At 46.0% G+C, this 14483-nt stretch overlaps 1 protein-coding gene across 15 annotated transcripts in view; it reads right to left on the bottom strand.

Moving 5' to 3' along the window:
• Nucleotides 1-14483, bottom strand: part of TRIP12 (thyroid hormone receptor interactor 12) — a 1120962-nt gene that overhangs the window by 1005127 nt on the left and 101352 nt on the right. The gene's annotated exons all lie outside the window — the stretch shown is intronic.

Here is a 14483-nt window from a genome sequence, read left to right as displayed (position 1 = left end):
TTAGCTTCAGAGGTACACGGAATATATCTACAGTCACATGGTAGCAAAGTGAATTTGGGGACTAAAGTCTCTACGTGCTTCAAGAAGGTATTGCCATAGAAAAACGAAAGCATCTTTTGCTTCAACAGAAAACACACCCACTTACCTTAGGATATGCTCCCCACAAGGACATAGCTTTGCATCCCTCCTGCCTGTGTTCCACCTTTTACAGTACAGTAAACTCCCTTTAGGGCCCACTACTATTCTCCCTTATTTTAGCCTAACTGCACGCTGTAGGCCTCTTTGCACAGAGACGCGTACAACCGTTTATTTGTGCCATGACGCATAAAACCGTTTATTTGTGCCAGGATTTTATTTTAGAAAAACACTGCACACGCTTTTATTCAGTTTTTCTTGGGATTCAATATGAACATTTTGTACCAGGTCAAACAACATAGTGCTCTGTTTTCCGGTGATCGGTCAGCAACATATCCCAACATTTAGACACAGCATAGAGGCACTGCTGCTGTGTTTTAGCAAAGCACTTATTATAGAAACTGAGACTTGCCCTTTGGAAATCAGAAAGGAGGATTTTGGAAGAGAGGAAAGGTAATGGAACAGGTACACCAGCCTTGCGCAACACTGAGATGCAGACCACCCAATGACAAATGCCAGGAATGGGGTCCAGTTCTAATCCCAGAGATCACGGATATATCACTGCGCTTACGTAGTGAGGGTAGGCTTGGGCAGATGTCTTTCGCCATGATAATCGCTTTTCATTGAATGCAGTTTCCTCATAATGCTAATTAATTTGCTGAGTTGTATAGGTTTTTAAATCGCAGCACAGTTGCTTCATAATAGAGCACAATAGTTTCAATAAATATTGTAAACTTTCCTGGTCTCTCTTTTTAGTTTATTGTGGACATGCATAAATGAGGAAACGAAGGGTGGTGGTCTGTTTCCACAGTTCCCTTGGGGACTAGAGTGTTGTGTTCTATGTTGCCAATTTACATTTACTCTGGGAAGGATAGGAGGGAAGGTAAGGCACTGTGAGCTAGTCAAATTTGGGCCCATAGGTACTGATGTGGTATGGTGACTCAGTCCCTACATTCTGACATACTGTGGGTCTCAGGGACAGTTCCATTTCCAAACAGAATCCCTGCAAAATGGCGCTACCAAAGATGGTCTGGTACTTATTCATGGGTCCCCTTGTTAGTTCTTGTGCGTGCAGATCATACACGTTATACCTACCACCGGAGACATCTGTGGTGTTGGGGATTAATTTAGGAAGCACCTAATTTTGACTGTTGGGTTTTCCACGATTGAAATTTTAAAAGGACAACTCCTTATTAGGTCGCGCCTGAGCCAGCGCGCATGCGCTGCCCTGCGTGGGTTTATGTAAGGGCTTCAAACTGGTCAACTGAGCGAAATCCACGCCAGCATGAACCCGTGATAAATACCTCAGAAAACCAACAAATACTTTAAAGATTTATCTTTCCGCAACATAAACACGAGACGTGGACCACGAGGCGATGCTATATTTAAAATTACGATACATCTTTGCTCACCTTTTATTAGAAGATCTCAACTAAATAAACGTTATCCGATTGAGAAGTTCCTTCCTTCAGACACTTTATCAGCACTAACTCCTTCTAACCATAAAGTGAGATCTTTTCCCGATATCCTGGGCATTTAATATTGTGTAAAATCCTATATATTACACATTTTGAAGACAAGTTTATTGGTGGCAACTCCTGACGAAGGCACTCTCAGTTCCGAAACACGCGAAGAATTTATTTCTGCCACTCATCAATTTTTAATTTTAACATATATTTCTATGTACTATGGATTTTCTAATGTCACAAATTTGATGTATTTTTAATGATATAATTATGTATTTGTTTCTTTGATCAAATATATTTGTTTTTATTAGTCACCCTATGAACTCATTTCTTGAACCATTTTTGTATTCACTTGATTTCAAGTAGCCTGGGAACTGTATTTTTCATGGTGTTGTTGCCCTGTCCCAGGAACTACTTCGTCCTACAGGGGGTCCTTGATATTCTCATAGGGCTTCAAACTCTGACCACACGCTCGTGCGTGCATTTGTTTTTTTGGCCACAGGCTATTGGCCTTTGCATGCATCTTTCTAAGAAAGACAGCACGCAATTGGGCAAAGGCCGGTGCATGTCCCACCTTTGCATCCGCCTAGACCTAGGGCTTGCGAGAGCGAGCATCAGCACCATCTGTTTCCAATTATCGCGCCCGCAGCTCGCGTTAATTGGAAACAAATTGCCATTGCGCTGGCCCTGGCTTTTTTTTTCCCCTTTCAGAGTGCTTGTTGTGAAGGCCAGAAATATACACAGCAGGCAAACTAATAAAAGGGTCTCTGTATAAGTTTCTACTGTGTGTTAAATGCAGGAGCTTTTGCAATATAGGTTAAAAACGCCCTTGTTTTATGCAGACAGAGTGGTTGCAAACTATATTCTCTACTATTCTAGAAAAACATTCAATGCAGCTGTTTAACCTTTTCTGAAGAACCTCAGTTTTTCTGCAGAATTAGGGAATTCAGATGCTGGATATAAATGGATTCACCGAGAATCACAAACAGTTTACTTCAAAGTAATAGCAAATCTGCAATATCTCGGACACAAGTGGTTTCCGTTTTCCTTTCTTTATTGGTGTACGGTTGTGCTTTCCCAGAACCTAGTCATCACAGTGCCAGAAATCACCTTTTGTCTGTAGCCCAACAAAGGACATTTATGATCTTTTAAATCCATTCAGCGGAAGCATGAAAGAATGTTACCTCTTGATTTATCAGCTTGTTCGCCGACAAATAAATAACACTATATTGCACACATTTGTACATTATAATCACAGGGATTTGAGAATCCTGGCCATAGAAAGCTGAGACTTGCTCTGCCTCCTACCAAGAAGATCCACCTACCACATCAAGTCTAGTATTGTTTCTAGAGGGGTGAAGAAAAGCTCTGACTGACTGTCATCAGCACATTCCTGAACAGTTGTAGCATCTGATGAACGTGATGTCTAGCAGCTTAGAACAGAAGACACTCAGCACAAATTTCATCCCTCGGAAAAAATATTTAGAAATGTTTCCTCCATGGGACCGAAAAGATGAAAAGATGTGCTGGGGTAAAGGGCAAAGGGCCTTTACCTCGCCAAAGTAAAGGCCCTCAGAAAAAACCAAGGTGCATAGTTCAACTTTATGTCACGCCTCAATTGCATTTCTAAACTGTACATAGCGAGGGTGCAGCAGAGAACAAGTGCTTTGTGCATTACCATGTGCTGGGCATGTTAGGGATGACTGTCAACATGCACAAAGCTCAGTCTGGCCAACAGGCAGGATTTGCGGGCCAATATATTCAACTTGTGCGCAATGCAGCGTGCAACTGAAGCAGATGGGCCCAACGATGTACGGCTTGAGATTCAAACATACAGCGCAATGGCAGAGTGCCCACTCTGCAACATTATGCCATCTGTCGAAGCTTTGTGCTGGCACCTAGATGAAGGAATGTGGCATATCTAATTATTTTGGTTTCCAGAGCAAATAACAGCTTTCCTGGTTAACTTGAAACGCATGTGCAGTCCACTACTTGGAGCTTGGTGACACCACGAGAACTTGCAAGTGTTTCCAGAGGCATTTAGAGGATTTGGACCAAACTTGTTGTGGTACATCAGCAATATGTGAAACACTGTAGGGAGACAAGACCTGAATCTATTCACAAGGTCCCACGGCTTGATGCAAACCTGGTAAGATTAAGTCTGTACTATTCGAGAACGAGCATGTAGACAAGTATTTATTTGATCAGTAATTTAATGTCTGGAAGTAGACTCTGAACTGTTGTCTGACTGTCTGGAGGCCCATTCTCTGGTGCAATACTTTGTTAGGGGCAACTCTCCGTTGCCCTCTTTCATCTACACGATCACTATGATATAGGATGGATGGCGGGGAATCTAAGTTTCGAAGATGACCAGGCCTAGATTCCCCACCTTTCCACTTCTTGTTATTAAAAGGACTCAGGCATAAGTTGCCTGTGTGCTCAAGCAGCAGACAACAGAGGCCGCTGGACCTCATCTAGGGACATACACTGAAGAGACGCTAGACATCACGACCCCTCTCAGGGCATTTTTAACCAGATCGGAGCATCTGATAATTACACACGCACATCGTTTCCAGTCTATTCAAAGTTTGAATTGTGGTACACCTGGAGTAAAAAGTCACTTCTACATTTCTGCCCAGGTTGCCATTGTGGCTGTTTGAACTTGCTTGGTGAAGTCCTCGGACATCGTGACTCAAGGGCCGATAACAGTTGTGCCAGAACACCCTCCCATCCCATGTGCTGTGAACACTGCTACATGCAACTGAGCACCCTTGCCTGCACTTCACTGTAGAGGAGAGAGTGCAGACTCTTCAGCATGAGTGGCAGAGGAAGTTCATAGAACGAGATTCAGAATTATACAGATTTACAAAATTGGGGAATTAAAAGCGGTACTTAAGACAGCCACACATCTAATGTTCCTCCCTTTCATTCAGGTGCATTTGCATCCTTTCAGTAACCTCTTTGCCTTGGATACAATTTGTAAAACACGTGCTTGGCTGCTCGTAGATGTACAAAGATGTATCCCTGAAAAAGAACTTTTCTGCCAGTGAATGATATCATTAACATTTATGACAAGACCGGAAAACTGGGATGAGGGGGCGCAACGCAGCGCAAGGGGTGGAGATAGGTTAGCACGAGCCTTCCCAGACAGCACACATTGCTTTATAACCATGACAAAGTGACAAGTGCAGTCATTAGATTTTCTATAATAGGTGCAGAGCATGGATTGTGCAGGTGCTGCCTGACAGCAGAAGGGTTAGCAGGGGTGCAGCACCAGTCAAATCACAGAGGATGCCGGGAACTAGAAGGCCGTCAGGAGGACACGTCACTCCTGCCGCACCGTGATGGCTGGTGGTCGCAGCGTCCAGACACAAGGCAACCATGAATCATCACAGCTGGGGCTAGAGCTCCCAACAAAACGTCAGTAGACTGACGCACTGGGATATCCTCCGTCTGTACGGGTAGGCCTTGCTCGTCACCGGAGCTACTTTCTTCAGCCCCTAAGGCCTCATCGTAGTCTCCTGCGTCGGCTTCATCTCTGTGAATGAGTCGTTCTTCGATGTCTTCCGATCCGGAATCGTGTTCGGAAGCGGGGCTGGAGGGTAGGTTCTCCACGCCTTCCACATCTTCGTCCTCGGCGCCGAAGATGTTGGTCGGGGCCGGTGCCGCTAGCTGCGCTTCAAGTCTCGCTGCTCGTCGATTCCGGAGAGTCTTTTTGGATCGGAATCGGGCACAGGCCATACATGTGGATTCGTCGTGATCCGGTGAAAGGCATTTGTTGCACACCGGGTGGACGTCGACATGGGGATATTTCGCATTGTAAACAGGACACCGCTTGAATGGTGTCCTCGATTCAATCGTCGATGTAGGGTCGATGGTCGGAAACGATGCGAAAAAGTTGTTTTTGAAGTTAGTAAACTAACAAGTAACTGTCGATACCGATCGGGAACAGTACCGACGCGAACTAAAGGCCTTTTGGCCTGAAAGAAAAAAGTTTTCCCTAACTTGAGTCAAGATAAGCACATCCGAACCCAATGGCGGAAAAAAACAATCTGAGGATGGAGAGGATGCCCATGCGCACTGTGGTCCAGGGGAGGAGCCACCTATCTCAGGATACTTCGAAGACTCTTCCAGGACAACAACGTGCAAACATCCGGACCCAACACTAGGCGGCGATCTATGCACAGATATGAATTCAGCAGCCCACATGCCTCGAACTTAATGTACCAAGCACTACAGAGGGCCTCTTAGAGATGTACCTGAAACCTAAACTACAAACCACGTCTGGACTGAGAGGCTGCCTAGGCTGCCACACAGCAGACATGTTGCTGGACCCCTTGGTGGAGAGCCCCGCTCTCCTGGGCCTGCAACAATGCACATCCTGGGCAAGGTGCTAGGTCTCCTCCCCCAGGATGGGAAGGTGGAAGCTTCAAAGGCATGCTGCCTTTGTGAGCTTCTCCAGGCCACTTGCTGTACTCAGCAACTGGCCCCCACCGGTTCTGAGCCCCACTCTGGCGGGAAGACTGACCAGATGAGGCAGCCGCCTGTGGGGAGGGACGAGAGAGGCCCGGAGAGGGACGAGGAGGGTCCACCGACCCCTGTGGCTCAGCACGGTCCAGCTGCTGCCGGCGACCATGTTGTCAAAGGACCGAGGGGGGCTCGGGGATGCGACCCGAGCCCACGCGACCTCCCCCTACACCACAGGGACCCCCGCAGGAGTTTGCAGCGAGGCAGAGACGCCATGGCCTGAAGGTGCCCCAGAGGAGCCGCACCCCAACAGCACCACAACCTCCAAGCCATCGGGGAGCGACGCTCACGTGACATCGGAGAAGGGCGAGGACGACGACCACAGCCGTATCTGAAGCAGTCAGCCGAAGCAGACCGAGGGGAGGACGTCAACCTGGAGAGACGCGCCGAGAGAAGAAGTTTCATCCGGTGCTCCCGCTGTGACTTCGGACAATCTGTGGTGCCGTGATCCTCCCCCAAACAGCACATACAAATGAGGTGAGGGTCCGTCGCCGACATAAGGCGCCCACAAAACGTGCAAGTTTTGAAGCCCGAAGGCATTCTCACACTGTTCCACCAAAAGGAAGTGTTAGAAACAGGGGCCCTAACAGGCCCGTAGCAAGGATCGGATCCGCGTTGCACGCGGAAAAGGAAAAAAAACTGACGTAGGCGCGCCGGGGCTTATGTGACCTCGCTGACGTCACATGCGCGGACGCCGCCTGGACGGAGTTGCGTGATGTCGCCCCGCCGACGGCGAGCAGGGATGCTGTGGCAAAAAAGTTTCAGGATCCAGTCTCACGCCTGGGGATAATTCTACGTGAAGGAATCTCTATCAGATTACTTATCTAAATGTCTGAAGAGCAGCACTTCCAACCACAAATGGCTGCCTGGATTTGGATAATGAATCTTGCTATCAGGTCAGACGGATGGCACAGAAACAACTTTGAGCCAAGCAAGGCTGATGGTTGGTGGGACATGGAGCAGCATGACTAACTTCACAAGACATGCACTAGAGGACAGGAAGAGGGGCTCGCATAATCAGGATCCACCGAACCCCTGCATTGTGGAGTACTGTACCCTGTTTTTAAGAGAAAGAGAGCTACAAACATCATGCCAGAGGAAGTCAACTGACCACAAAAAAAGTACAAAAAATATGCTGAATATAGAGGTGGTGTCTTTCTACTTCAAGTACTTGGTATATTCATTATTCTTTACAAAGCTGAAGGAATTTTGGGCTGTCTGACTCGTATGCAGAATAAAGAGGACTGACACCTCACAACTCGTTCTTCCTTCAGGCGATATTCCACATCCCAGCTGCACTGTAAAGGCCACGTAGAGGCGAGACAGACACAAGCAATGTACAGTGTTACATCAGACAGACTTTAGGTGGTACTCCACCCCAATGCTTAAAGGGGAAACAGGCCCATCTCCCACAGCTCTTTCAATGCTGTGCTTCTTACCTTTGATCATCTATATTCCCAGGAACCAAAAACCTGCTACGTTAAGGGCCTCTTAAATAGAATACTCCATACTTGTGTCATCATCACAAAGGATTCATTAACAGAATTACTGTTTTTAAGCAAACCATAACTCAAATTTAACTAAGCACTAATTAATTGCCCGGGTGTTTGAAGCGGGCTTTTGGCAAACGTGTTAATTTTGAGGAGATCTGCACCAACTAACCAACCCTTTAAGGTGCAAGTCCATCTCCGAGTCGCCTTTATATGAAAGATGTCAGAATAATAATAAACATCTACTGATTCTTTTGAGAACAGGCCGCCAGACATTTTTGAACAAGTAACATCTTGGAGAAGAGGCAGGGATCTCAAGTTCGGGCACAGAGTAAGTGAAACCCTTCAGAAAATTCTTTATAGGATTTTGATCCGGTTTCACATTTAATGAAAAAGGTCACCTGCAGGATTATGTCCGATTGTCGAGTCTCGCCTAATATCTATTCTGGCCCACCGACTGTTCAGTAACCTACAGAGCACATTCACACATATGTACATATTGCACATTAAAACTGTATTTAATGTTTGGGATAGCAATCAATAAATAGTTTAACAACATTTATTTTCATCATTACTCAGTGCAGAAATAGCAGATCTACGAAGTACGCCATTAAAAAATTGCACACAAAAAACCTATTTTCAGCCGAGTGTTCACATCAATGGTTATATGTGTGAGTCAAGAAAATGCAACAAGGGGTGGCTGATCTCACCTTATTTACATTAAAAAAATTAAAGTTAATCGGACCCTAAAACAAACCACGTTCATCAACATTTTCGTAGGATCCTTACAAGGCCAAAACAGAACGTTTCCTGGGTGGCTCTTTGGATGCATTTGAACCCAGTTCAGGCTATCCGACTCAAGCTGCTTGTCCGGATCTGCAGAACAGGATACAAGGACTGAAGTCTACCCAGACCCTCAATAGGATATGAGCATGCCCCCACTGATTTCAATTTTAAACAAGAATTGGCATAGCCAATAGGTCTCACTTTTTGGAACCTTATAAGTATTTAGTTATGCAGCACAATATCCTTGGTGCAACAACATCAACCGCTGCATGGCTAAACACTTCTGAGGTCCCCAAGGCGAGACCTATTGGCTATGCCAATGCGTATTGTGCTTGCTCTTTCTTTCCATAGCTGGTTAGACCATGGTGCAGCCACAGCCTATTCTTATTGAAGACCTGCTGTCCATGCACATTTAACTGTACATGGCCTTCCTAATGCAGGAAGTGACTGTTTTCATGGTGGAGGTCCACGATGGCTATCATTTTAAAGTCTTTTATTCTTGGGTTACCTTTTAGGCTGCTGATGCTAATAGCAATACATTTAATAAATACACAGTAGTCTCTCCCACTTCGCTGTATAACATTTCCTGGTTGTTGGTTTTCTAGCTTCTCTCAGAACAGCCATTGTGCTTTCTGGTAGTTTGAGAAGTGCAAATTCTAAGTCCTTAGGAGCCATGCCGCTAGGCCTAAGCCCTCTGGTTCTGAGTGAAGTACTTTTCCACTTTGCATTGTTAGCAAGTCTCTCTTTTGGCAGTTTGTGCATTGTTCCTTGCGACATCTGCATTATTTCTGAGAACCAAGTTTGCCAGGCCCACAGTGGTGCGATGAGAATCATTGTCATTTGGCTGATCTTGCATTTGCTGATTACTTTGTTCATTAACCCCTTCGCTGCTAGGCCTCCCCCCCCCCCCCCCCCCCCCCCCCCCCCCCGTGCTAAGCCTGTTTTTTGGCTATTTGGGGTAGTTCACGCTTAGGCCCCTGTAACTTTGACCACAAAGGAATGCACGCCAAATTTGCATCCTTTTTTTCCCCCAACATCATGGGGATTCTAAAGGTACCCAGGGTTTGTGGATTCCCCTGGAGGGGAACCAGAAATTAGCCAAAATACAGCAAAATTTTGTTTTTTGGGGTAAAAATGCGAAAAAGGGGCTGCAGATGAAAGCGTCTGTTTTTTATTATGTACCGGGTATATAGCAATTGTTCTGGGAAAATGTATACATGGAAAAATCAGTATGAAAGACACCTATGTATTTCTGAAATGGGAACAAAATAGAGTTTAGAAACAGTAGATATTTGCACATTTCCGAATTTGGGAATACTCATACTAGCATGAGAATTATCAGTCTTTTTTTTAGAATGACTTCTTTTTTACACATTGTCTTTCATTTGGAAGGCAGAAATGCATCGAAAGTCAATAGGTAATAACAGTTGCTTTACAAATCTGAGTTACCCTAAGTCTCCCGATATAAATGGTACCTCACTTGTGTGGGTAGGCTTAGTGCCCACGACAGGAAACTGCTCACAACGCAACGTGAACACACAACATTTTCACAATGAAAATGTACCCTTTTTTTTTTTTTGCAAAGTGCCTAGCTGTAGTTTTTGAAGCCTAGCTCTGCCGGCACCTAGGGAAACCTAGCAAACCTATACATTTTTAAAAACTAGACACCCAAGGGAATCCAGGATGCGGGTGACGCGACTGCCTCTCACCAGGTTCTGTTACCCAGAATCCTTTCCTCACATTTCTACGGTGAAAAGTTCTGGAATCTGCGTGGATCCACAAATTTCCACTCACACCGCGTTCTTCAAAATCTTCATAGAAAAACGGTAGAAAAACGGTACCTCACTTGTGTGGGTAGGCCTAGTGCCCACGACAGGAAACGGCGCAAAACGTTAGGTTTGCTAGGTTTCCCTAGGTGTCGGCAGAGCTAGGGTTCACAATCTACAGCTAGGCACTTTGCAAAAAAAGGGTCAGTTTTCACTGTGAAAATGTGGTGTGTCCACATTGCGTTTTGGGCTGTTTCCTGTCGCGGGCACTAGGCCTACCCACTTAAGTGAGGTACCATTTTTCTCAGTAGACTTTGGAGAATGTGGGGTGGGTGGAATTTTGTGGATCCACGCATATTCCAGAACTTTCCACCACTTGAATGTGATGAAAATGTTTTTTTTTTTTTTTTCCAGAAATGTTTAGGTTTGCAAGGGATTGTGGATAACAGAACCTGGTGAGAGCCAGCCAAGTCATCACCTCCTGGATTCCCCTGGGTATCTAGTTTTAAAAAAAATGTACAGGTTTGCTAGGTTTCCCTATGTGCCGGCTGCGCTAGGGCCCATAATCCACAGGTAGGCATATTGCTAATCGGCTTTTTGCCGCCCGGGGGGGGGGGGGCTGTAATTTTTGCGGGGAGGGGGCATGTGCATGTCCGTTTTGGGTAGCCCCCACCCGAATTCAAATTTGCCCAAAACCAATCCCTGGCGACTAGTGGGCTTTTTGCCCCACCCTCCCCCGGGGTACTAATGCCCCCATCTGCCCCCCGGGGGGGGGGGGGAGGAGGGGGGGGGTCTAGATTTAAACATGTGTTTACCATGTTTTTCCTCTCCTCCACTAAGTGCTTTGCCCTCCTTTGGAATTGCTCTGATAGGAGGTTTAACAGCTCTCCAACGTCTTCCCAATGTAGATATGCATGTCTGTTGATCAAAGCATTAGAATTAGCTATGCCCCTTTGAATTGCCGCATTTCTCTCAACCTTCCTTCCCATGAGATCCATCCTTTTGCTTGCTTTGTCAGGAGGAGGGCCCACATTAGTAGGTACATTAGCTCTCTCTCGAGCCGTAGAAGCTATAATTGAGTCTGCTGGCCCTGAACCCTTGAAGTACATAAGATCCTTAGAGGAATGCTTGTATTTTTCTCTCTCCTCTTGGTGTGACCGCCTTGCATGTAGCTGGTTCTTTAAAAGCTTCCTTACCTTGATCCAAAACACTTGGCAACATGGGAAGGAATGGACTCCTTGTTTGACTAGGCAGTAAGGTTTCTAACAGAAAACATGATTGGGGTTTTCTTCTTTCAATTGCACTCCAAAGGTGTCTGCTGCTTTGTTTATGACTTGGTTGTGCATTCCAATGTCATCTGGTGGTAAGGGCCTCAATGGATATGTCTCCGCTGCTTCTTCTGTTGATTTGGCGTCGAGATCTTGCCATTGCAGGTCTTGAGCCTCCGAAGTCACTGAACCCGCATAGGTTTCCTCCTCTTCCTCGTCTTTGAAGAAGAATTCTTAGTCTTCTTCTTCGTCCTGTGGTTTGGGAGTTGTTGGTGGCTGTAATTCGTCAACATATTTTCCGTCGTCGATCGAAATAGTCGGTGGAATTTTGAAAAGTTTCATCTTTTCGTTGAAATCTTTCTTGCGTTGCAAGATACTTCCCATTTCTGCGAGTCTTTTTTCCATATCTGACGCGTGAATTTCGGCGTCGAGACTTTCAGCCTTTCTTATTGAGCTTGACGGCGCCAATGCAGCTGTCGAAGCCTGTTTCACCCTCTCTTTTTTGGATGTCTGATCGTCTTTTTCGTGATTGTCTTTCAACATCTTTGCACTTTCGAGGGTCTTTTTTGCTGTCTCGGAGTCCTGGTCTAAGGAACTGACGGATTGTTTTCCCTTGGACGCGCTTGCGGACGTAGAGTGTTTCAACGCCTATGCTCCTTTTGAGGGCTTAAAGTCAGTTTTTCTGGACTTGCTTATCTTTTTCAAGGCACTGTTCCCCTACCTCCTTTGGAGTCGTCTTCGTGACCTCAACGACTGACATCCGTTTCCCCTTCGACTTCTGGACCTTCGGCGACGTTGACCTTGTCTTGTCTTTGCTAGAGAGGCCCAGGCCTCGAAGCAATGGTGGTGGGTCTTGACCCTGTATGTTCTAATTGGCTCTTCTCTGCCTCTCTTGCTCTCAACGTCTTTGGGGTAAAAGCGGAGCATGCGTTGCAGTCGTCGCTTCAGTGATCCAGTGGATGGCAAAGGTTGCAGACTGGATGCTGGTCTTTGTGCGTATTTGCAGTGACAATTATCACAGAATTTGAAAGGTGTTTTGTCCATTACCGCGCACAGGGGGCCCCCTGCATGTGCATTATTCGCTTTGCCGAAGTTTTGTTTCTCCCTCTTCGACGCGCTCCGGCTCGTAGGATCAAAGTTCGGTACGTCGAAGACCCTTTCCTCTGGTTCTTAGGAAAATGTTCGTTATTTTTTCAACAGTTCTTCTCTCCAATCTTCTGGAGCTCTTCCGTCTCGATCCAGACCCAACGGCGGAAAAAAATTATCTGAAGAAGGTGACCAAAGGTGGGAGCTTCCGGAGGAAGCCCAACGACGTTACAGGAGGACACCAAATGGTGGTATGTCGACGCCAACCAACAAAAGAAAAAATGGAAAGAAATACTACAATTCAGGACCAAACCACTAGAAGGCGGAATAATGCACAGCATCTGAATCCAGAAAATTCACACTGCAAAAGGAGCGGTAAGTAAGACTGACTATTTGTAATAAACCTTCACCACACCCATGTGGAAGAAACGGTGCCAGAGCGAAAGAGGAAAAAAAATCTTTATTAACCCCCCCCCCCCCCTCCCCACCAAAAAAAAACACATGTAGTATTTTGTCGGCAGCCCGTTTTCAGGCTTTTACACAACCTAATCAGCTTCCTTACATGCTCTTCCGTGCTCTTTATGAGGGGAGCGGGGGGAGGGTGACTTGAAGCAGTTGAAAGACTTGCTTAACCAAAAAAAACAAAATACTTTTAGATGAAGTCCGGGACTTTTAGCAGCAAGGTTGTAAGGGCTCTGTCACTCAAACCACCACTCTACCTCCCAACCTTTACCCTCTTCCCGTATTACGTACCGCAACTCTCCAGAGTTGCAGCGGCTCCTGCACTTCACCTGGAGACCACCACTCTTTGCACCAAACATCTGGAATATCCTCGGTTTCGGCATCTATGGTAGCGGGTCCTTCCCTGGCAAAGTCTGCTCCCGTGAAGTCTTCCCGGACAGCGTCTCTCTTAGCGGGCTCCTTCTCAGCAGCTGTTTCACCAATGGTGACCTCCTTGGCGACGTCTTCCTCCTTGGCGGCGTCTTACTCCTTCCCCTTTCCTCCTCCTCCTCGGAGCATTGAGCACTGATTGGGCCTCCTGCCGCATACCCTTGCTTCTCGATTGGCCCGACTGCTGGGTCGAGGTGTCTCCGTCCTGTGTACTCAAACGACTGTCCGTTCTCACTGTCCGATTCCTTTCCCAGCCCTTGTTGTCATCAGGACCCGGGAAGAATGGAGACCACGTACAGGAAGCGGGAGGTAAGGTAAAGATCCGTTCACAGTGCAACATCCTTAAGAGCTGTTCTAGACTTAGTATTTGACCTGTCATTACAGACAAGAATTTCTACAATATGAGCATTTCTATCCCATGCCAACACTATTTTACGTCATGAAAAGTATAAATGTATTTTTGATAGTGATGGTTCGGCCCAGCCTCCTATCGGCACTCAGCGCCAATATTCAACGGCTTGCGCCAATGTTCTTGATGGGATGTTGGACGAAACTTAAATCTTAAAAAACACACCCAGTCATTAGGGGACTGTACTGACAGTTGGCTAAACAGAAAGCTTGGCTTCATGCACTAGAACATAAGGATCCAAATTTCCCCACACTTAGTGTGTGATTCGTATTATTGTGCCCAGTCTTTTAATGATAATTTATATTATTGGTGTAAAAATGGATTACATTTTTTTAAAAAGCAGCACAATCTAGCATAAAACGTTTTGGGTGAAGGTGGCAAACCTGAAAGATAGGCTGCCACGGACTCATGTTATTCATACATTGAGTCATCAACGTGTGGGAACACGTTGTAGGGAATACCCTGGCAAATTTGCAGTTGCGACTCCTACTGCTGCGAAAACTCGTTCTAAAACAAGAATAAATAATGACATCTTGGCTGCCGTTAATGCTAACAAAGACAGCACCCCTTTACCTAAAGTCTTTCCATCTAAACAAACATACCACTGAAGAGACCAAAACATACCTTTTGTAACAATGGCATGGGTTGGAAATAATTTA

The sequence above is a fragment of the Triturus cristatus genome, chromosome 11 (assembly GCF_964204655.1).
Source record: "Triturus cristatus chromosome 11, aTriCri1.1, whole genome shotgun sequence".
Classification (NCBI taxonomy): Eukaryota; Metazoa; Chordata; class Amphibia; order Caudata; family Salamandridae; genus Triturus; species Triturus cristatus.
This window is presented reverse-complemented; position numbering and strand designations above follow the sequence as displayed.